The sequence below is a fragment of the Pleurodeles waltl genome, chromosome 5, assembly GCF_031143425.1.
Source record: "Pleurodeles waltl isolate 20211129_DDA chromosome 5, aPleWal1.hap1.20221129, whole genome shotgun sequence".
Classification (NCBI taxonomy): domain Eukaryota; kingdom Metazoa; phylum Chordata; class Amphibia; order Caudata; family Salamandridae; genus Pleurodeles; species Pleurodeles waltl.
In genome coordinates this window covers 128,224,059-128,247,686 of record NC_090444.1, presented here as the reverse complement: position 1 = coordinate 128,247,686, position 23,628 = coordinate 128,224,059, and the positions used below count along the sequence as shown (strand labels likewise).

At 43.9% G+C, this 23,628-nt stretch overlaps 1 long non-coding RNA gene across 1 annotated transcript in view; it reads right to left on the bottom strand.

Annotated features, from left to right (window-relative positions):
- LOC138297223 (uncharacterized) overlaps positions 1-19,710 on the bottom strand; it is a 33,221-nt gene extending 13,511 nt beyond the window's left edge. Inside the window, exons 1-2 of the long non-coding RNA XR_011203943.1 lie at positions 19,567-19,710; positions 14,565-14,649 (exon numbers count right to left, since the gene is read on the bottom strand). This is a non-coding gene — a long non-coding RNA (uncharacterized lncRNA). The remainder of the gene's footprint in view (positions 1-14,564; positions 14,650-19,566) is intronic.
- Between the last annotated feature and the right edge of the window lie 3,918 nt (positions 19,711-23,628).

The following is a 23,628-nucleotide window of genomic DNA, read 5'->3' as shown; positions in this document are numbered from 1 at the left end:
AGGTGGACACACTGTTGATTGACATGTCCTGGGGACAGAGGTATGGGTATGCTGGGTGGGTACTGTGGTGGTGTTTCGTGATGGGGGAGGCTCTGTGGTGGTGTGTGACTGTGCCTGGGTAAGAGACTGTCCAGAGGTCCCTGATGGGCCAGGTTGTCCATCCAGATCCTGAAGACCAGAGTTGCTGTCATCATTGTGGGCCTCTTTAGTTGGGGGCAATGGACATTGCTGGCACCTCCTCTCCAGTGACATTGGCTGGGGTACCTGTGGGGATGTAAATGATGTGTTATGGTTTCTGTGTCTGACATATTGTGCATCTGTGGCTTGCCCTCTTTCTGTCAGCTGTCACTTGTGTACGTTGGTATGTGGTGGGATGGCTGATTCTCCCTAGTGTGCATGCTTTAGTGATAGGTGTCCATACAGGGCTGTGAGTGATGTCGATGCATTGGTATGGCATGCAGGGCTTGCATTGGAATGAGTGAGATGTGATGGTGGGGGGTGGGGGGACGTGGTGGTGTGATGGGAGTGAGGGTATGTGATGGCATGCAGGTAGGGGATGATAGAAGTAGAGAGTTGACTTACCAGTGTCCAGTCCTCCTCCTACTCTGGCCAGGCCCTCAGGATGCATGATTGCCAAGACTTGCTCCTCCCAAGCTGTTAGTTGTGGGGGAGGAGTTGGGGGTCCACCGCCAGTCATCTGTACAGCGAGCTGCTGTCTTGCTGCAATGGAACGTACCGTCCCCCGTAGGTCGTTCCACCTCTTCCTGATTTCATCCCTAGTTCTTGGGTGCTGTCCCACGGCGTTGAACCTGTCCACGATTCTCTGCCATGGCTCCATCTTCCTAGCAATCGATATCTGCTGCACCTGTGCTCCAAATAGCTGAGGTTCTACCCTGATGATTTCCTCCACCATGACCCTTAGCTCCTCCTCCTCTGAGAATCGGGGGTGTCTTTGTGGTGCCATGGGTGTTGTGTGAGGTGTGTAGCTGAGGGTGTGTAGGGTAATGTGTTGGGGTGTGTGATGTGCGTGGGTGGTGTATAGGTGTAGGTAGTGTGTGGCTCTGGTTGTGTCTGTTGTCTTGCTGTCTCTCTGGTGGCAATTGTTTGTAATGGTAAAGGGTTGTGGGTAATGTGGGTGTGTGTTTTATAGTGGTGTGAGTGTGTGGGTGTGGTGTGTGTATCAGTGTCAGGTGTGTGTTGTATGAATTGTCCTATGTGGTGTTGTTTTGTTTGTGTGTGTGTATTTTGAGCTCAGCGGTATGTACCGCCAATGGTTTACCGCCATTGAATGTCTGCAGTGGTGATTCGTGGGTCATAATGTGATGGGCGTAGTTCTGTTGGTGTAACAGTGTGGGTTTTGATACCGCCAGTTTATCACTGATATCCATCCACCATATTTTGACACAGAAACACCAATCCGTCACTATTCAGCCACATACACAAATCCGCCTAGCATTTTTTGTTTCGCTAATAACTTTGGCGCTGTTTGATGAATCTTCATAAAATGTTCCCCAAAAATATGATGCTCACTTCAGCGCCTGTCTGGGACGTTTTGGGGTGATCCGTCAGGCGGGGGCCGAGAAAAAGGGGATTTCCCTAAACGCTTTCTCACCATGCATTTTTCTATAGGGATTTTTAATAGAAATAGCATCAGAACCACTGGATGGAATGACACCAAATTTGCTGGAGAGGTAGCTCTTGGTCCAGAAAGCAACCTTTTTGTTATTTGGTGTGAATCCGCTCAGTAGTTTTTGAGTATTTAAAACAAAGAAATTATATCTATAGGGACGCGAAGGCTCCATGAACCCTCAAGATCTCGTGCGGAGATCTGATTGGCTTTCAACCCTTCAGCAAGGAAGCCATGTTTGGACTCGCCTTCAGATGAGTCCCAGAAAAAAATGTAAAAAATAAGAAAAGGGTCCAGGGTAGGGTCACCCTGACCCCTTAGCTCTAGTGCTGAGGTCCCAGAGTGACCCCCCCCCCCCCCACCCAGAGCAATAAAGCATTTTTTTAGAATTTTCGGCAGGAGCGTCAGCGGATCCTTGGAAAATTAAAGAAAAAATAAATAAATGAAAACAGGCGCAGGCTCCTGTGCTTGTTTTGGGTGCACCTCCCAGGTGGCCAGGTTCTGAGGGCATTTAAATTATCAAATGCCAGGGGCTGCCCGGCCCCCGCAGCCCCGGGGACAACCACAACCCCTGAGCATTTTTGTTTATGAAATGTGGGGGAAGGTGCTCGGATGCCACCTCCCTGGGTTACATATTGGTAATTCAATATGGTGGGGCTGTCCGCCCCCCCCCACAGCCCTGGGGCAGATATTTGTAGTTCAGTGTGGGGAGTGGCACCTGAACCTCCATAGGGCATTCTTTTATATGCATAAATGAAAATTAAAAAACAAAACAAAAACAAAACTATATAGTCTGGCGATTGTTAAACCATTAAATTGCCTTGCTCCTGTCCCAGTCCTAGGTGGAAAAGCATGTGTCCTGAAAGCCAGATAACCAGTCTGCCCTGCGGTACTTACATTTAGCCATATCCTTACAATTTGTGACATACTACATTTGTTTGTTTTGTTTTTCCACCATTTGTCTAGAACATTTTAACTAGTATTTGTGACTAAGGGCCTAATTTAGATGTTGGCAGTCACGCCGCCAAGCTTCGCCAGAAGTGGGCTCGAAAAGACCATCACGTCAACAGTCTTCCACCTGCCATATTTAGATGTTACAGTTATGCAAGCGGATTGACTGGAGGCGATTCGCTGACGGAGGGAGATGGCAGCAGGACTCAATGGACTTCGTACAGTGGAAGCGGTTTTGGAAGGGAGGTAAGTGACACACAATTCACACAATAACTCATTGCCATTCTAACACAACCTGTACATGCCAAAAACACACATTGACACACATCTATGCCAAAACATACAGACACCATTGAGATTGCACCCACACACAACAAAACCACAACACAACTACACACTCAGCTATACACAAACACACTCAGACACACACAACTACACACATCAAAATGACCAGAACACAACAACAATACTAACCTGAAAGTTACTCACTGCAACACAACCTACACAACATTGGTCTCCCATGCAAATGACACACATAAAGACACAACCACATCACCCACACCCGCCCCCTCCTCAGCCATCCAATCGCATTGCACATACTCATACACATACTGACTCACACACACAACTTGCAGCACAACATGACAGGTACAGGTCCCCTGGCAATGTGCACACATGGACAGATTGACAGGTGTGAATGTACCATCATTGTGGTGCCAGCATGCATTTGCCAGTGCATATTGGAACCATAATGACAGTTGTGTATGTGTGCGATATATGTTGGGTACCACTGTGTCCCCATCTGTGTCTGACCCACTTGTGTCCCCGACATATGCATTTCACAGTGATTAAAAATAGTTACTGTGACATGTATGTCTCCAGTGGTCCGACCTCCTGTGCAGTGCCCACCGTAGATACCCTGGCAAAGCGGCATCCCTGCCTTTGAGTCCTTTGACGAGTGGGGGGGGTTGTGTTTTCTCCATGGGTCGGTGGCAGCAGCAATGGCAGGTAATGTCCAGTCATGTCCAGTCGAAGACCGGGGGGGGGGGCGTATAATGGGAAAAAAGTGAGTTTTCACCCTCTTCCCCCCAATTTGCCTAGACAGTGGTTCGAATGAGGTCTTTCATCTGTGGGACTGCCAACATATAAATATGGCTGTCGGTCCGTCGCAGTGGTGGACAGGATTTCAATTGTAAAGTCGAAGGTGGGACCGTTACCGCCAGCATCTAAATCTGCCCCTTAGAGCCCCATGCTGCCTCTTACTAAATTAAAAAGGTGGATTCCCTTCTAACAATATTGGATAGATGCTATATAGCTCCTCTTACTGCTGCACCTCCTGTGCATATATACTGGTTAAGACCCAAGCTAGTTGACTTTAATTACTTTCAGTAGCTGAATGTAGTGAAAATAGGCCATGGCTTTCTCTTTTGTTACCCTAGGTATTCTCTAAATGCTAATAATTCTAACTTCTGGAACAAATGTGTACCCACAAGTCCCTCTCATCTCGTTTTGGAGGGCACATGGTCTATAGAACTGCACTCAGGCTGCATGTAACCAAGTGCAGTCCTGTGTGTTGCTCCTCTAGTTGTTAGAGGATACACTTTTGAGCGAATCTACCATGGTTGGCTTTCTATAGCCCACATTAACCTGGTAACAGCAATACTGTGCAAATATTGGTGGTATGAGCCCAACTAATTGCAAAGATGTGGCCAAAATCAGAAAGGATTTATGTTTGAACAGTGTTGTTATTAAGGAGGATTTCATTCACACTTTTTCAAAGAAATTCATGTCATTTAGCCACCGTGCTGTTTTGGCTTCTGCCACTTAGGCCCTGATGATGACCCTGTCATAAGTTATGTGTGGGGTTGAAACATCGTTTACAAGTGAAATGATGTTGATAATACACATTTCCACCAAATTAACTTTATTTTTGACTTTTTTAGTTGTAACCTTCCTTAACATCTGTTCGTAGACTATGCCCCTCATTAGGAGTTTGGCGGGTAGAAAAGGCCGCCCGCCAAACTCCTGCAGTTGAGTTACTGCCATTGTGGTCCCCTTCCGCTGGCCCAGCAGGAAACAGCCCACAACATTGACACCGGCTCATAATTGAGCCGGCGACAATGTTGCAGTGCATAGGTTGCACCAGCACCCGTCGTGCTTTTCACTGTCTGCAAAGTAGACAGTGAAAAGCGCGACAGGGCTGGCCATGGGGGCCCCTGCACTGGCCGACACCCCCTTTCGGTCCGACCGCCATGCAAAGGCATGCGGAGATGGGACTTGTAATTCCCAGGGCAGCGCTGCTTGCAGTGCTGCCTTGACGGATCAGGACTGCCAGCACCGTCAGGCAGTCCAACCGTGGCGCAACTACCATGGTCGTAATGTGACTACCGGACTGCCACATTGGTGGTGGTCCGACTGCCACCAAGGCCCTGGCGGTCTGACCGCCAGGTCGTAATGGCTGGCTATATATTTTGTAAATAAGCACTTGTGCACTTTATTCACATATGCCACTCTACACTGCACTGCTTTTTGACACACCTACAAACATGAACTTTCTACCACAACTTTACCATATTGATTCATTGTAAGATCAATACATTATATTCACACACCAATCTTAATTATTTTATGGTTCTCATTGGCCTAGTGTATCACTGTGTTGCGTAACTGATTCATTACCGAGATCTCCAGGATTACCGGGTTGTCTATTTAATATATAATCTACTTCAGTTAGTTTGCTCAAAGCTATCTCTAGAAAATAAATATTCTTCACATTAGCACTTTTTATATTGGCTTAGTGAAACATTATAGGAGCTGAAATGAAACTATTGGCAGGACCAACAAATTAATCTATTGAACCATCTCAATCTATATAAGCTTCTTCTAAATAAAAGATTCAGCTGCATTATTACTGAGTAATTTGCTGAACAAGACAACATATAGGAATAAAGGTAATTGTATGCAAGTCACACCTTCAGAATCTGAAGTAGGGAGATGTGTACAAACATCACTATTAGTAACATGTATGATTTCTCTATAATTCCATAAAAATGTATATATGTATTTTCTAAATAATCAATTTCATTATTTCCAGCATCCAATTCATCATTTTTAGGATTAATTTCTTTCTTCACTAGTATTATTTTCCTTGTTCGTGTTTGAGAGTTGCCCCACATGAGGAAATGCAGACACAGCACAATAACACAGCCAAAATTAAAACTATGAAAACTACTTTGAAAGCCATGCAAATCTTCTCTCTTTGTATGGACATATTCTCTTCCAATCTGTCTTTCAAAAATCAGTTCAAGGTATGAAACATTTTCAACAGTCAACAGTTACTTATTTCTCAGGAAAATTATTCCGAATTTGATGCTTTCTCAGTCTCTTTTCACTCTGCAGTGGTTCTTTTGGATCTTCAAAGAAAAGTTGAAGATTTTTCAAGTTAATATCTTCTTCTGAATCAATTCTTCCCAAGTACGCCCATTCAGGAGCTGTGAACTTCTTATTTGGCTTTCTCTGTCCTGTTGATTTAGTGTCACGTCTCCCTCTGAGAATATTTCACTGCTCACTTCTGGGTCTTCAGTAGCACTTACTCTAATTTCCTCAGCTACTTTTGCACCACCACATGCAGAACTCCTTTGCACAACTATGGTTTGGAAGCGCCCACCTCGTTTTCTGGAGTTTGATTTGGTGCAACTGAACTACCACTCAAACTCCAGTTTTTTTGTTTCCTTTTGAACTTGTGCTTGCCTCTTCTGTGCTCGAACTTTTTTTTTAATTTTTTTTTTAATTCTGCTTGCTTTTTCTGTCACCCCTCCTCTTCATCCAGATTGTATGTGTGGCTCTCAACAGCTCACGATAAGACTTTCTGGCACCAACACTCTGAGTGCGTAATGCATGAACCCAAGAAGGCACACCTTTACACGATCTGATGAGGCCTGCTCACCTTTCATGCGGACAATCCTTCCTTACATACTTCTTGACAAGTAACCATCCTCCCGGTTGTAGATCATGACTTGCAACTGAGGGTACCACAGGGGTGGCAAGCTACACCTGGTGAAAGATAAATCCCTCTTTATCAGCCAAACGCTTGCAACAGTCCAGGATCCATTTATCAGTAATACTGAGCAAGGCGACTGACAGAATATCAGTAATCCTCATCGACCTATCCATTAATGTCTCATAAGGCTTAGACCGGTTCTTGTGTTCGAAGTACACCTCGTATTAATATGAGACGGAGTGTATCTGAGCATTTCAAACACGTAGATGCGCACACTTTCGCCATTTCATTTTTCAAGATGCCATTCAGTCCCTCAAAAACCCCTGATAATTATGGGTAGTAGCTACAGTGAAATATTTGGTCAATGCCCAGTGCATCAGTGATCACCATCATTATATAATTCTTGAAGTGTTCACTCTTGTTTGTCTCAGATGTTAACGGCATCCCAAATCTAGGGATCAATTCCCTGAGCAACAATTTTGCACCAGTCAGTTTGTCATATTCCCTTCATGGTATGCCTCAGCCCACTTTGAAAATATGCACCTCCCTACTAAGAAGTACCTTAGATTTTGCATGGTGGCATTTCTACGAACGTAACCTCTAATTTAGTAAAAGGGCGTTATCCCTTTGACAGGTGGCTCATGACTACCTGAGTTCTCTTTCCAACATTGCTTTGCTGACACTGTGCACCTGTGACTATAGCTTTCTCCATTATTCCTAAAATAAGAGTTTAACCAGTAACGAGTACATGTATTGTTCATCTCATCTCTTCCAACATGTGAAGGTCCATGAAATTATCTAACCACCTGTTGTAAAAGTGAATTTGGCAAGACATCATTACTTTTCCAGAAACGATCCCAACTTTGTTTACATTCTACTTTTTCCCATTCTTCCTTTTCTGCATTTGACATTATGGCCCTCATTCTGACCTTGGCGGTCTTTTCGCAAGACCGCCGAGTTACCGCCGCGGTAAAGACCGCCGACCGCGGCGGTATGCCGCTGCGCGTATTCCGACCGCTGGGAGCGTTCCGCCGGAATACCGCCAGCAGCCACACTGGCGGTCGGCGGGAAAGTGGAGACTGGTCAACCTCCACCGCCACGCCAGCAGAACACCGCCCCCAGAATTACGACCCACATTTCTGTGTGGCGGTCTTCTGTTGGCGGTCTTCTGTTGGCGGTCACGTCCCTATGGCTCCCGTCGCCTCCCGGAGGACCAACGCACAAGGTAAGTTGATCGTCCGTGAGGGGAGGGGGTGGGGGGGTGTTGTGTGATGTGTGCGTGCATGGGGGTGTGCGTGTGAGTGTGTAGAGGGGGTGTGTGAGTGCGTGCATGCGGGCGGGGAGTGCTGCTGTGCCTATGGGCAATGTGTTTAGTTCGGCGGGTGTGCATGTCGGCATGTATGTGTGCGGGTATGTGTCCCCGTTGTGTATGTGTGTGTAGGGGGTGTGTATATGTGCATGTTGGGGGTGTGTGCATGTCGGGGTGCATGTATGTGCATGTCGGGGTGGGGGTGGGGAGGGGGTTCGTACCACCTCTGGGGGGTGGCAGGGGGGTGGAGGGTGTGGGGGGAGGACTCGGGTGGGTAGTGGGGGGTGGGGGAGACCCCTATCAGTGCCAGGGAAGGAATTCCCTGGCCCCGATAGTGCTTACCGCCATGGTTCGCACGGCGGTTCCCGCCCGCAAGAAACCGCGGCGGTAGGCAGGGTCATAATACCCTTGGCGGTCTTGGGACGGCCGCCGGGCCGGAGTGCGCAAACTCCAGCCCCGCGGTCATGACCGCCGCGGCGGTCGGAGTGGAGAAGTGGCGGTCGGTCGCGGCGGGGACCGCCGCGGTCAGAATGCCATTTTTAATACCGCCGGTCTGTTCGCGGTCCGACCGCCGTCTCTCCGCCGACCGCCAGGGTCAGAATGAGGGCCTATATCTTGTAGTTCCCTCAACTCATCTAATTGATACCCAAGTAAGAAGAGGTGATGGGTGGTTATCAACCTGCATTTCAATGCAGTTCCTGGTGCTGCATATTAGCATGCAACTACATCTGCATAATTATTTCCTTTTCTGGCATCATCACTTTCACGTCTATGTGCTGAACATTTCACAACTGCAATTTTAGATGGCAATCTCAAAGAATACAATAACTCAAGAATTCTTGGTCCATTTTAGATTGGTGCTCCAGTCATGAAACCATGGCATGACCACAACTGACCACAACCATGCATAACTTAGAGACTACTGACATTTGTGTCCGAGGAATACTCTAGTGCAAGTAATCATATCAGCAACCTGTGCAGAAAACACTTTGCAAAAGTCGATGTTTCAGCAAATTACAGTAATTTACAAACAGCATATGCTGCACGCAGATCTCCTTCAATGTCTCCTAAGCAAGAGCCATCAGCAAATAGAACCAAATCAGCTGAATTCAACGGCACATCTTGTATGTTTTGTGAGTAATATTTATACTTCCAAATAATCATGTTCTTATTCATCACTGTCAATATCAATTTCCACTTCTGGAAGAAGCAAAAGAGTACCTGGAATAAAAGTACCACATCTTCTGATTGACACATTTGGGGCTGCAAGAATTGTTAGCTCATTTTTAGTTAGTTATGCACTAGTTAGATGTTGGGTCCTGCTTCATGTCAAAAGAGTCTTCACTGAGTCTGGAAGAAATACAATTAATGTATGACCCCAAAAAATGTAACCAATTCAGGGAATGGCTACAGCTGTAGCTGCAACAGATTTCAAACATCCAGGTAAAGCAATGGCAACTTAATCTAATGTAAGGTAGAATAGTGGATCGCTGCTTGTCACCCGTGAGAGTCACCAGGCACTGAGTAAGTGAGAGTAGGCAAGTTGTGAGGCTGGACCTCAGCACAGGCATGTCTCAATGGTCCCACAAGAAGACTAATTGAAAAGCCAGGTTGTCAGCTTCTTACGGAATTGAAGAAAAGAGTAGGAGGCCCTAATGTGTTGGTGGAGGTCATTCAATAATTTGGCTGCTTAGTCGGAGAATGATCGGTGTCCCATTCTGCTTCTGTGGATGTGGGGTGTGTGTGCGAGTGAGAGTGATGCTAAGCAAAGTTGTCTGGTGGGTTGCTGTAAGTGAAGCCAGTGTTTGAGGTATCCAGGTCCTGTGTTTTGTAGTGAGTGGAATGCATGTGTGAGAAGTTCGAAATGGTGTTGCTTTTGGATGGGGAGCCAGTGGAGCTGTCTGAGAAGTGGTGTGGGTTCGGCATTGGAGGTTAAGGATGAGTCTGGTAGTGGCATTTCAGAGGGCTGGAAGTCTGTGAAGAAGATGTGTTACGATTGTGGCATATGGTGGGTTGGCGTAGTGTAATCTATTTGTGATTAGGACCTGTCTGATGGCACTTCTGAGGTACTTCGGAAGCCACTTGAAGATTTTAAGTAACATGCAGAGGATGTGAAAGGATGAGGAGGTGATGGGACTGACCTGGGACTTCATGGTGAGGTCCTCAGTTACTGGCATGGTCGGTTGGGGTGGGTGTGGGTCCGATCTCGGTGGGCCACACGGTAGAGTCCCAAGGTGAGGTCTTATTCCCGAAGAACAGCACTTCAGTTTTTGTCGGTGTTGAGCTCGAAGCAGTTTGCTTTCATCCAACTGGCCATGCTGATTGTCATGCATTGTTTGAAGATTGTCTTGAAGGTGACAACGTCATCTGAGAGGGAAAGAATGAGCTGGATGTCAGTGTAGGAGATGATGTTGATTCTGTGGGATCGGATTATGTTAGCAAGAAGAGTCATGTACATGTTGAAAAGTGTGGGGATGAGTGATGATACCTGTGGTACTCCACAGGTGAGGTACTTGGGTTCTGATGTGAACATTTTGAGCCTGACTCGTTGTGTTTTTCTGGAGGAAAGAAGCTATCTATTTGAGTGCCGGTCCTTGTACTCCCACTGTGTGTAGTCTGACAACGAGTGTGTGGTGGGAGATGCCGTTGGAAGTGGCGGAGAGGTCAAGGAGGATGAGGGCAGCAGCCTGTTCATGGTGGAGGATGGGTGTGTAAGTCGTCTGTGGCAGCGAGGAGGGCGGTTTTGGTGCTGTGGTTGTTTCAGAACCTTGATTGTGAGTCATCCAGGAGTTTGTGGTCGCTAGGTGTTCAGAGATTTGTCTGTTGATGGTCTTCTTGATGACTTTGGGTGGGAAGTATATCTTATGGGATTTCGACTTTGGCGGACAGGATATCTATTACCATTGTGACGGAGTAACTCACCCGCCAACATCTAAATCAGGCCATAAATCTCTACCCAGCAGGTTTACAGGACTTGTTGCACTAATCATAAACTTGTGCATATCTGTAACTGAGCCTATCTTCACTGGAATAGATGTTGAATTTTATGAATCACTTGCTTATTTGAAATGCCTACAGCTAGTACTTCTTTTCACAAGAGGGGTAGGTTAGGAACTTCCACCGTTCGAACTATGGAATGGGTAGCAACAGTATCAACTAGAAAGGATACGGGATAACCATTAACTGTACCTTACACATAAGGTTAATTCTGGTCTTCCTCGAGAATTGCACTAAGCATGCAGTCCTCCTCCTGCCTCAGGTACCATCAACAATGTGTCTGACTAGATCCTTGTGATACCCCTAGGGTGCTGCAAATTGCAGAAAGAAATCACTCATCACTGATATTTTCTCATGCATTTGGATTGAATAATATTTCACTTGTAGATTCTGTGGATATCAGGGTTTGCTCAGGTTCTCACTAACTAGAACACAAGCAATCTAGCACCACTTCTCTTTTTCCCTTTCACCCTCCTTCCCTCTTTGTTTCATACTGCATCACTTCAATACCTCGCTCAGTACAAAAAACCTCCAATATGACAAATGACTTTGCTCATAAAATCAACACATTCATGCACAATATTCAAACCAGAATCACTCCGATAGAGAAACCACCCATACCTTTTCGATATTTATCACCAATGGGCAATCCTTCCAACTCTTGGCCATTGAAACGTTAGAAGTGTCAACGGTCTAAAAAACGACGATGAAAACATGAAAACAGCCCATTATCATCCACCATCAGTAGTGACCTGCCTGGCTCTGTCTATGTCAGCATTGACAGCAGCTCTCTTTTAAAAAGCACATTCAACACCTTAATACAAAAGCTACATAGCCCAAGATCAAGAATCTGCATCTGACTGAGACACAAGGAACATTTATAACCCGTCAGCCACCTCCCATCTTATGAAAACTCTTTGAGAAAGTTGTAGCCATCCAGCTCCACGTATGCATCACCCACTCCTTCAGGTATACCACTACTAAATTTCACCCTGGCTGGAACAGCAAGTTTGAAGCAAGTCATCAGCACTCTTTGTATAACTGACAAGGCATACCCCTGTTTTCTAGCAGTCCTCAACCTGCCTGTAGCAGAATGGGCTATCAATACCAAATAACCACAGCCATCTTCAGCCTGGACTACTCTAGCACTGTTGTAGACCTGTACATCACTTTTCAGTTTGTATAAATGACATCAAATCATTCCTTCCCCTCTCAGTCAATGAGGTGGCCTTTCAAGGTTCGGTATCCCAATGGGCCACGTTGAAATATATAGAACTGCTACAAGTAATACCCCCCCCCCCCCATAGCTACAAGGAATTATACCTCAAAGTTTCTTCTGCCAAAGATATTTAGCAGCTCAATTCTTGATCAGGCACCATTTCAACCTGGATATCAGGCATATTTCGTAGGCCCAATCAGACCATGACAACATTCATGCTTATTAACAACTGATTCCTCTATTGTCATATCTAAGCATGGCTGTCAAAAAAGAGCTACAACACAAAAGGGTATCCCATAACCTAAACTGAAAGGAATGATTGCCACACATCGGAAAACCCTAAGGACGTTTTGTTAGACAACAAGCATGCTCCCTCCCTGGATCACAACCTATTTAAAAGCCCTTGCCATTCACATAGACATTGTCCATTCCTTCAAGGACCACATACAATAAAACTCCCAAATAACATTCTGCCAACTGAGCCTGCTCTACAAACTGTAACCTTTCCTACACTTGGCAACTTTTGTTACAATATCCATGCCCTTGTCTTGACCCGCATTGGTAGGATGCAATTCCTTGCTTCCTGATTTATCAGACACCACCCTGCCTGGACGGAAAGCTGTTCTGCAGACAGCTGCCAGCTTCATCACCAGTCAAAAGAACTTCAACTACAACTACCCCACCTTATGACAATAAGTATCCTTTGAGTAATACTGACATTGAAGACATTGACTTCATGGAAAGCCAGTAATGTGAGGGGAAATAAATAGAATAAAAACACTCTGATAGCTCCACTGGCATCACCTCTCAACCCACTCGACATCCAAACTCTACTACACATGCTGGATCAGTGCAGAAACAGACTACCATGTACCACAACCACATCTCTTCTCAGTACAGTGTTACCTCAGCACTTCAATTTATTCCTCAATATATTACTTCTAAAACATTGCTTCTCAAAAAAAATGTAAAATATTCAAGTTTTCGATGCAAAAAAATAAAACATTGGGAAAAATCTGCTAGGAAAGTATAAGTAAGACAGAGTAAAGCTGGTAGAAATTGACTGGGAAGGAAAAGTTCATGTGTTGGCAAGCCTGCACGTATTTTCTTTTTTGTTTTTGTGAACATCCATAGCCAGCCAGGTACCATTTTTCATGTCTTTCACCGATCTTCAGGTAATGGATTGGAATCTGCCAGGCTAGTTCAGATCCAGTTGGGGATTTTAGGAGAGGTGAGCAGTTGAATGTTTTTAGTTGTTTATCTTCCAGACGGACATATGCTCATCATTGGGTATCTGCTGAATCTTGATATTTGGCTTAAAGGCTTTATTGTTGTCATTCGCACCTGCCTGTATTTAGGACATCCTTCTGCATAAGAGCAATCTCCTACTCACTCAGGCCGTATTGGCTGCCGAGAAGGCTTTTAGTCCCCTTGTGGTGGCTTAGACATGGATGTCATTTAGAGGTCACCAGGGGTTGCAGCTGTGACTCCAGGCTTTTCCCTTGCAACCACTGGTGGCCTTAGTGGTGGCAAAAGCAACAGCAGGACAGAAGGTAAATAGTGCTGTGCTGTGTGCTGCTTACTTTCTGCAGCTCTGATTGTGACCTGATATTTTAAACCTGGGTTCTCCAACCAATTCTACTTCTACTTCTGATCAGTGAATATAGTCCCAAGACATTGATGGATTTGGCCTTTGTTCCAGTTGTTACAACATCAAATACATTCTGGATAGTGACCACACTTTACAGGATTACTAGTAGTCCATAGAGATGCATGAATTTCGAGTGACAAAATATTGTGTCATGACAAAATGTCATATCCAGAATATTGACTAATACAATATTATGAAAGTACATATATAAAAGTATAGATTCACTATTGTAACTCCACATTTATGCACTTTGAAGATACATATATCTTCAAGATAAACAGAGGTGGAGTTAAGAATGTAAATAAAATGAAAGATACTTAGAATACTTACCTTCTAGATATTGAGATAGTCCATAATCTGGACACAATAGTTTGGCTGGAAGATAATTAATACTCGATATTGTAGTGAAACACCCACCACTCCAATGCATAGGTCACGGTTACTAACAGCAATGTCAGGAAAAGTTTTATCAATATAAATTCCACATGATTGATAAAATAGCAGCCACAGTAGGAAATGCCCACTGCCACTAAGGCTATATTAACAGTATTAAAGTTTCTCTACTCGGTTGGAACGATCATTCAAAGAGCAGCTTTAAATGTGGTGCTTCGGATTTTTAATCCTCTTGTTTTCAAACATCAGCATATTGGTTTCCCAAAATGTTCTTCTATCACATATGCACATTTCATATTGGGGTAACATCCTCAAGGGAAATCGTGCCTTTTTCTAAAATAAAATAAAACTCAGTTTTCCAGGACAGGGGCATGTGCAGCACTGCTCTCTTTAAAACAGAACGTCTGAATTACTTACTGAATTGGGCTCCAGTAGAGGGTACCGGCGCGCTACCAGTAGCTCCTGAGCTACCTGTTGGAGACCTCTGCTTTAAACTGTTCGTCTGGAACACAAATAATTACATCAGTGCAATCTATACTCTCCTAAATAAAATACAAAGATTGTATTATTGTGGACACACTAGACAATTATATGTTTGAATGAAAAAACACACCTCTGTGCTTTGAATGATTACCAATGCTAAGGAATAATTTAAGTCTATTACATAGTTCACACTCAGTATATGGTCTTCATCAATGAATAGAGGTCGACAGACCCGCCACACCCCCTCCCCATTGTTTTTTTTTTTGTCTTTCTGTACCATACCAGTGCATTTTATGCACAGGCTATGTGCTTTCGAGTCTTTGGTAGGAGCTGCCCCTTACTTTAAGCACTTATTTTAAGAATTTAACAATATGCTCTGATTCGCCTTTCTGGGCTTGAGTCCCCCCCTTCCCATGACAGATCTTAAGGCCTTTTAGACAATGTTTGTTTATTTTAGGCCTTGGAAATGTGGGCTGAAACCTGTGACTCCCACTCGTAGCTGTTGGGAAGGTTCGCTCATTTCCAAGACGGATGCTATGAAGAGGGTCGTGCTGCCATCTGAGGTTCAGGAGTGTTCCTCTAGGGGAGTTGTGATGTCTTGCGTTTTGGCCTTAGGCGTTTCCCTTCTTAGTATCTGCGACTTGTGCCTCTTCATGTTTCTGAAAGACTTCTGTTTACATGTTCCTCACGCAGAAGTAGTGACTTTAGGTGTAGCTGTTTGTCTCCTGTCAGTGAGGGGTTAAAAGTTCAGGTGTTTTTATGCATTTCCAGATTCTTGGTGTGTCTTGTGTGAACTTCATTCCTCAGCCGCTGTTCCTTCTAATTTGGTATTTAGTCAAGTGATTATCTATATAACGAGGAACCATGATGTGGCTGCAATGTCTGGATTACATTCGATTCTCTTGATTATGCCTATTTTTCCGTTCCTAGTTATATTCATACCACATGATCCTGGGAGGTTGTGGGCTGATGTCTTGCTATCAGTGCTTAATTTGTGCTTGTTGTGTCTAGTGCTGAGCACCGGCACTTATTTTTGAGGGCCGGGGCTTATTCTTCTCCCTCAAGCATTTGCTGCGACCAAAAGACACAAATGGGAAAGATGGATGAAGGGAAAAACGAAAAACCGTCACAAAGGGAGAAAGTAGAAAGCTGCAAGAGTGAGCTGAAGGGGCAGGGAGTGGCTGTAAATGGATTGAAGAGGCCCGAGATGGCTTTAAGATTATGCTGCCTGAGTATTCCATGTTCACACATTTAATTGCAGCAGCTGCGTTTTTAAGAGGAGGGCTTTGGGCACCGGCACCTTTTTATTTACAAATTAAGCAATGCTTGCTATGTCTTTATGGAAAAGATACTGAAGAGTTTGGAGGAGTTTGAGCCCTGTGGGCAGGCTGCAGAGATAGATGCTGGGGACCTTGAATTGATTACCCTGGGCAATGAGAGTGCAGAGTTGACTGTTTTGTCGAACAGTATGGCCCTGATTTATACTTTTTTTGTGCCGCATTAGAATCATGTTTTGACGCAAAAGTGGCATAAACTTACAAAATACAATTGTACTTTGTAAGTTTGCGCCGCTTTTGCATCAAAACATGACGCTAATGCGGCACAAAAGAAGTATAAATCAGGGCCTAAATGTCTGGATAGTTTCTCACATCTCCCTGCCATCAGGATCAAGTCCCTACTAGGCAGGTGCCATTCCGGTTCATCTGATGACCACTGTCCTCCTAAAATCTTTCAGTTAGCGTCAGACTTGATTTCAGAAGGGCTTGAGAGGATCTATCAAGAGATCTTTCACTCTAGGGTATATCCCTCGGACTGGAAAAAGGCAGTAGTTATCCTTCTTAAGAAGAACCCAGATGCAAGTCCAAAGGAGCTAAAGAATTTGCGCCCAATTTCTCTGCTGGCTTGGCAGCTAAAACTTTGGAAAGGCACATCAATAAGGAACTGAGTTCCAACTTGATACTAACGTCCTGGATCCATCAAAATATGGCTTTTGGAAATATCATAATACAGAATCCACTCTTATCTCTGACGACTCTGATCCGGAGGCAAGTAGATCAGGGTGGTCAGCGATATTGGTGTTGCTAGACCTATCAGCGGGCTTTGACGCCATGTCACCTGCTCGGTTGAGGCAAAGGTTACTACAGGTTGGCTTGAGGGGTAAGGCCCTGAAGCTGATGGAGACCTTCCTTTTAGATAGGACCATCCCTGTAAGCTGTGGCGATTTCAGAGCCCCTTCCTTCCAGCTGCCCTGTGGGGTGGCACAAGGATCCTCTCTCAGCCCCACTCTATTTAATATTTACATCTCCCCTCTGGCGAAACCTATTTAATCTTTTGGTTCCCAGTTCTCTTCCTATGCTGACGATACCCAGATCATTGTGTCTATCCCTGGTGTTTGAGGAGGAGAGTATGACCGTTTTAGGTTGTGTATGATGGAGGTCAGCTGTTGGATGAGAAAGAACTGGTTAAGAATGCTGAGAAAACAGACATTATGCTGTTCGGAATGCACAGCACTATCTGGAATGATCGGTGATGGGCAGCCGAATGTGGTACCTTACCGGTACCTGCTAAAGTTGCCAAAAACCTGGGTGTTCTGTTTGATGACACCTTATCTTTCGAGGCCCAGGTAAACAGGACTGTGAGTTGTTGTATCTGGTTGATTAGCATGTAGAAGAAGGTTTTGGCCCTTCTACCGAGAGATTTGAGAGCTGCAGTTACCACTGCATTGATTAGATCTCGTTCGGATTACTGCAATGCTCTCTTTCTCAATGATAACCAACTTTCTATCAACAAGCTTCAAATCATTCAGAACGTGGATGCCCGGCTGGTACTGGGGCTTCCGAGACACTGCTCAGTGAGGGAAGGGCTTTAGTCCTTGCATAGGCTTCAGCAAAAAAGAGGGTGCTTTTTAAGGCCCTGTGTTTTACCCATGAAGCTATTCATGGACAGGGTTCGCATTACCTCAGGTTGGCTCTAAGTTGGTATGTACCGAGCAGAGCATTGAGATCTGCGGGACAGTAATGGTTGTACGCTACAGGAAAACTAGATGTGGTGCTTGGTCCTTCACGGTTACAGCTGCTAGGCTTTGGAATTCTCTTCTTTCTTACATTAGATCTGTAAGTATTCCTTTGCCGTTCGGCAAACAGATCAAGACATGGCTCTTTGCATCTGAATAGTCTACAGAATTGTGCTCTCATCAATCTGTTGCTATGGCCTGCCTGTTATGGGAGGCTCCTCTGCTTATCTCTTTCTTTCTTGTTGCCTCCCCTCGGGGTCTTTCCCTTGGGATACCTTTTTGGTTTAATGCACTTTATAAATCATAAATACAAATACAAATGTCAGGAGATGATTAAGGCTCACCTCCCATTTGTAGGAGGTACAAGGGGAGGAGCCAGTGCCCTAGGAAAAAATAGATACAGAAGAAAGACATCTGGACAGAACCTGGGGGCTTTTGCCGATCTGGGGAGAGGCAAAAACCTCTGATGGTTTAGAATATACAGAGGAACCAAAGAGTAGATATAATGAGCATAACCACAAGAAATCCAAACCTCAGACCATGGATTATAATCACCATTCTCATTAATAAATTTATATCAGGGGCCCACATTACACGTGGATTATCGAAACAGATTTGGATGGAAATAGGAGTTTCGCATGCCGTAACTTCTCTTTCTGTGTTACTGTGATGGAGTCACAGGCAAAAACCCACCAGGTCAAATTTAGTGAAATTTGTCCCCCCCAAAAATGCCTGAAATTTGGGAATATTGTGTGAAAATCAGTAAGAAGAAATCAGTGCAGTAACATCGATTTACCAATTTGCATTCCATCCAATTCAATCGGAGAACTATATGAGACTTCCTGCAATCAGTCATTTCATATATAGGTACTAGTGGACGTGATATTACTGCTCTACAATTAACACAGTAGTTTTAATGTGGGCCAGTCACTTGTACTAAATATATCCTCCCACTGCAAGTCATACTCTATCTACATCCCAGCAGAACACTTTTTTAGCCATGCTTTGGACCAAGCATCACACCATCTTTCCAGGCACTCAAAACTGGCACCACAGAAGATGCAAAAGCATCCGTCCTTCTGGCCACAGCCCCTTGCCCTCTGAAGCAAGCATCATCCTCTCTTCTTGTAAAAACCTCCAGTCACAGCCAGCAGACCAACAGTAGTGCAGACTAGTTGCTAAGTAGAGGCTCTCATGTGTCAGTATTCATTTCATTGCTAACGAACTTTTAATTCAGTGTACATTTGCATGGGTAATTGAATAGCATCACTTACAATTCCAGACAACACCCAGATCAACTCGGGTAACACCATAAGACGTTGGCCCATATTTATACTTTTTTTTAGCGCCGCATTCGCGTCACTTTTTGACGCAAAAGCGGCGCAAACTTATTACATACAAGTTTGCGCCGCTTTTGCGTCAAAAAGTGACGCAAATGCGACGCTAAAAAAGTATAAATATGGGCCGTTGTCTGAATACTATTGGATGAAAACTATCTTTGCACTGATAATGCCAAATTGGGTTGCAAATGAGACCGTGTGATGGCATTCTCATAGCCTTTAATACTAGGCAGACCCCAACGAACATGGACTTAGGGCCATATGTACGAACACATTTTCCCATAGACACAGAATGGATAAAACCCCTTCCTACATCTGGCCCATAATCTCTTAAATAACTGCACCAACATCCAACTATCAAAGCTTTTGCATATCTATCAACCTAATATGCCTGCAGCTCGGGCCCACGAGTATAACCGAGCCCTCGGGTACTTTGCAGGCCTCGTTAATGCAATAACGAAGCACGAGATTCTTGCTTGAAGCCATGAATTCATTTTAGCTTTAAGAATTATTTTTATCTAAATGAAAACATTTCTCTCGAGGGAAGCGCGTCTGTGAGGTCTAATTTTAGAAGCAACCTGACCTTGTAACCGGTTAGCTGTCTCGTTTCCATGAAGTCATTTATCCGCGTCCTGTGAAAGTTCACAATTCAAATCCCTGGAGTTTCAGGGAGAGAGAAGCTGCCATCGTTCTCACCGAAAGAATCCAACCCAGAAGGAAAGGTACGTTTACCACCACAGCGGAAGTGCATCTGGACACCGGAAGTGCATCTTGGCAGTGGTGAAGGGTGCAATGAAACTTAAGTACAGGTCCGAGTTGCAAAAGCATTAACCAGTTCGGGAAGTAGTAATACACGAATACTCTTCTACGTAATCTTCCATCCTTGCTATCTGTACAAATATTCTCTGGCAATAATTCACATTTTACTCCCATGTTAGAAATTTTGGGCCAGTTCACAGCATGTGAGAGTACCCAAAAGAGTACTGCGTGAGTACTCATTTACATACTCCAAAATGTCTTAATGAGTAGGCCCCTTTTCCTGGCTTGGCTCGCATTGCAAGTTTCAGGTAGTTACTTGTGAAATCTGCACATTTTTCAATTAATGTAGCAAATTATGTGGCAAATACGCTACATCCATAATTACGCAAGGAATGCAGCAGCGAAGGATTTGCATAAATCCTCTAGTCCTTTACATTGTTTTATCAACAATTTATTTATGAAAGGATTCGGTGCTTATTATTAGCTTCACCATGAAAAACAGTTTTTTTAACCTAACTATCTAAAACAGACGTGTAATATAAAAAGTGTATAAGTGGTAGCATGTGTTATATGATCCTGTATTGCCAGCTCGGGAATCTTGGTGTCGTTTATAAACAACTGTGTCATTTGTAAACAACTCAGCCGCAAGGTTAATGATGACACCAGAATTCCATACAGTTTAATATTTTAAGAATTCTGTGTAAAGTAATGTGCTACGGAGAAAAAAGTAATATATCTTGCCTGCGATACCTGTGATTCCCGAAGTAAGTGCCAAGACCCAGATACTTTCCAGGAACAGATGCCACCACTCACGCCCTCACCTTGGCAGAGAAGCCTTTCAAGCTAACTCAAGGGCGAACTGAGACAGAATGAAAGTAAGCGGGTAGGAAGCGTACACCAGGGAGTAGGTCTTTTTGAAAGAAAGTTGCTATCACTCGACTTGTCCAAACTGAAAGCTCAGTTGTTATTGTGAAAATTGGTAAACTCTCCTACCTGAGTGACTATGAGCCAGATGTATGAAACACTTTTACCAGTGGAAAGCGGCCCACTGGGCTGTTTGCAACCAGCAAAATGCTTTTTGGCATGTACCAACTCTATTTTGCGACTCTGTAACCTATCACCGACTCGCAAAATAGGATTCGCGACTCGCTATTAGGAAGGGGCGTGCCAAGGGATTCCCTTCCTAATAGCGTGTCATACTGATATGAAGGAATGTTTTGAGACGGGGAATGCGGTCGCAAGACATTTACAGGTACCACCAACTTCAAGTTCTCCACGGAAACCCTTTCCCTTTGCGAATGGGGGTGCAAACAATTATTAAGAGACCGTGGGACCACTACCTACTCTTAAAAAATGTAAAGAAAACTTTTAATTTTCCTTTTTGAAAACGGGCTGCATTTCAAAATAAAAAGATTGCTTTATTTAAAAAGCAATCACGCACATGGTGGTCTGCTGACCCCAGCAGGCCACCATCCCTGTGATTGTGGTCATTCCCAGAAGGTTTGCAAATTGCGCCCTTCCTCATGAATATTAATGAGGCAGGTCTCTTGCAACCCATTTGGTAATTGCAAACAGTGTTAAACACACTGTTCTACATAGCCGTTTGTGATTTCCTAATAGCGAATCGCAAAAATTCGCTATTGGGAAATCGCAAACCAATAGCTACATCAATCTGGCCCTATGTGTGTTGGCCTATAGCAGAGGATCTATCTTCCCAGGACCTTGGAGAGAGATTGCAAGAAGGAAAGGGAAAACAGTATTTTCTCAAGATTTTTCAACGTGTGCGCCTAATACTTTTATTCCAGTGACTCAATCTCTTTATTGCAGATCTTGGGGTCAACCTGGAAGCCTGATGTCTGACGTGCAACAAGTAGCATGTAGTTTGAAATCAAAGGGTTGCTGGTTTGATGTTGTCTTTTAGAGGAAGTCAAAAATATCCCCAAAGCCGTATTTCACTAGATCTCTATGGCCATGTCAGCGTTTGTCTATGGCCAATATTTTGATCAATTTCCTCTTTTTAGTCTAGCTTCACCATGGTCTTTAAACAGGTTCTAGGTTGAACACATAAAAAGTTTCTTAGATTACCAAAAAAAATCTTAATTGATCCAAGATTATAGCCTAAGTATATTTTCTCCAGCCCTCTCATGTCTTGAAAGGCTTAACTAAATGTTTCATGTAGTTCTTCCAAAGACCTCAGACTTCTTGCTGAAAACCACTGCTACCGCTGCTGACTTCTTCAAACAACCACATTGACTATGGCTACGAGATGGGCCAAGGGAGAGCAATGTTGGACACCACAGATTCTTCTGAAGCAAGTGTTTTTTGCACATCGACATTACCAACCAAAGTCCACAGTGCCATCTGATATTTAAAATGTTCACTGACATGTCTGGTACATAGAGTTATGACACCAAGGAGTCAATGAAGTCCAATGATTCAAAAGACGGAGACTCCTTTGAAGGACCTGGTGGATCCTGCCAGTAAGGCACCCAGTATAATGGTAGCATAACAATCTATGATACTGTGTACTGGCTTCAAATTTGTGCTACAAAGCAAGAAAACATTGATGTGCTCACTGAAAGCTATCTGAAGTCTAATCTAAACCATCAACATAAATAGTGGTATCCATAGAGCATACCAAAACCACAGTGTTAGTAATTTGAGGGTACTTGAAGGTGCTATGTCATAAGTACGTGTGGGCCTCATATAGGGGTTGCCTAAGATAGCAACTGTTACCCCTGGCATCTCCTTAAATCCCTGCCACTGCTCTTACTTGGCCTCAAAAGGGGAAAAAGTGTATCAAAAGCACAAGGTAAAAGGTTCCCCAATGCTTATCATGACTGAAAGTGCCTTACAAGTGAACACAGATCAAAATGCTTTAACAAAGCAAAGGAATCATTTAAGCCAGTAATAGTTCATGTTCCCTATGTGGTCCATAAGAACAAAATACAGGTGGACATAAAAACTATTAAAAAAAAAAAAATCTTTTTTGTGGGTCTCCTAATATATCAATAAATTGTCCAATTTATTTTACTCTAGAGGAAGCATTGAATCATGTCAGTTTGTGGTATAAATAATTTCGGTCACCGGTGTTATTCTGATATTCAGTGCGCTATATCATCCACTTTCACCAAACACACAATATTTTGTACACTACAAATAGAAATGAAAAGCATAAATGATTACCAGGTAAAGGATGTCAGCATCCCAATTAAAATATAGGTGGTGTCCAAAGTATTTATTTATTTGTGTTAGTAGCTGCTGTGCTTTTGTATTATTTGCGCACTACCTATGGGGCTCTTACCTTCAGATTCCAATGTCATATGATGTCACCTGTGATGTCATTGAGGTCAATGGTTGTGTGGTGTCACTTCTGCTTCTATTGGCACATTGGTGAATTGGCATCCATGTAAGCAGGGAAAAAATGTTCCATCAATAATATCAGAAATTGAGTTATTAATTTGGGAGGGGGTGACCAACTTAATAAACAGTGACAAGGTTGAAACACAAATCTGAGAGAATCTCTGCTCAACTCCTGATAGCTATGATGGAAGCAGCAGGCATGTCACAGAGAAGTGAATGTTAAATTCAAGCTTTACCAACAATTTTAAAATAACTCAAGCAACACAGTCCGTGTTCAGATGCAATTTCAGGCTAACCGCAATGGAGTTCAAGTTGGACACCTCAAATGTGTTGTCCCGGTCAAAGTTTTTTCCTTCGGACATAGCCTCTAGAATGGAGGTCATAATCTTCTGGTGGGGGCTGTGTACAAGCCTATGGCTGTGAGGATTCCTAAAAGTGGAATATGTCGCTATTGAGCTCCTTTTGAAGTCATCGTCTCAAAATGCTCTGAGAACAACAAAGCTGGATCTCATAGCCGTCAACG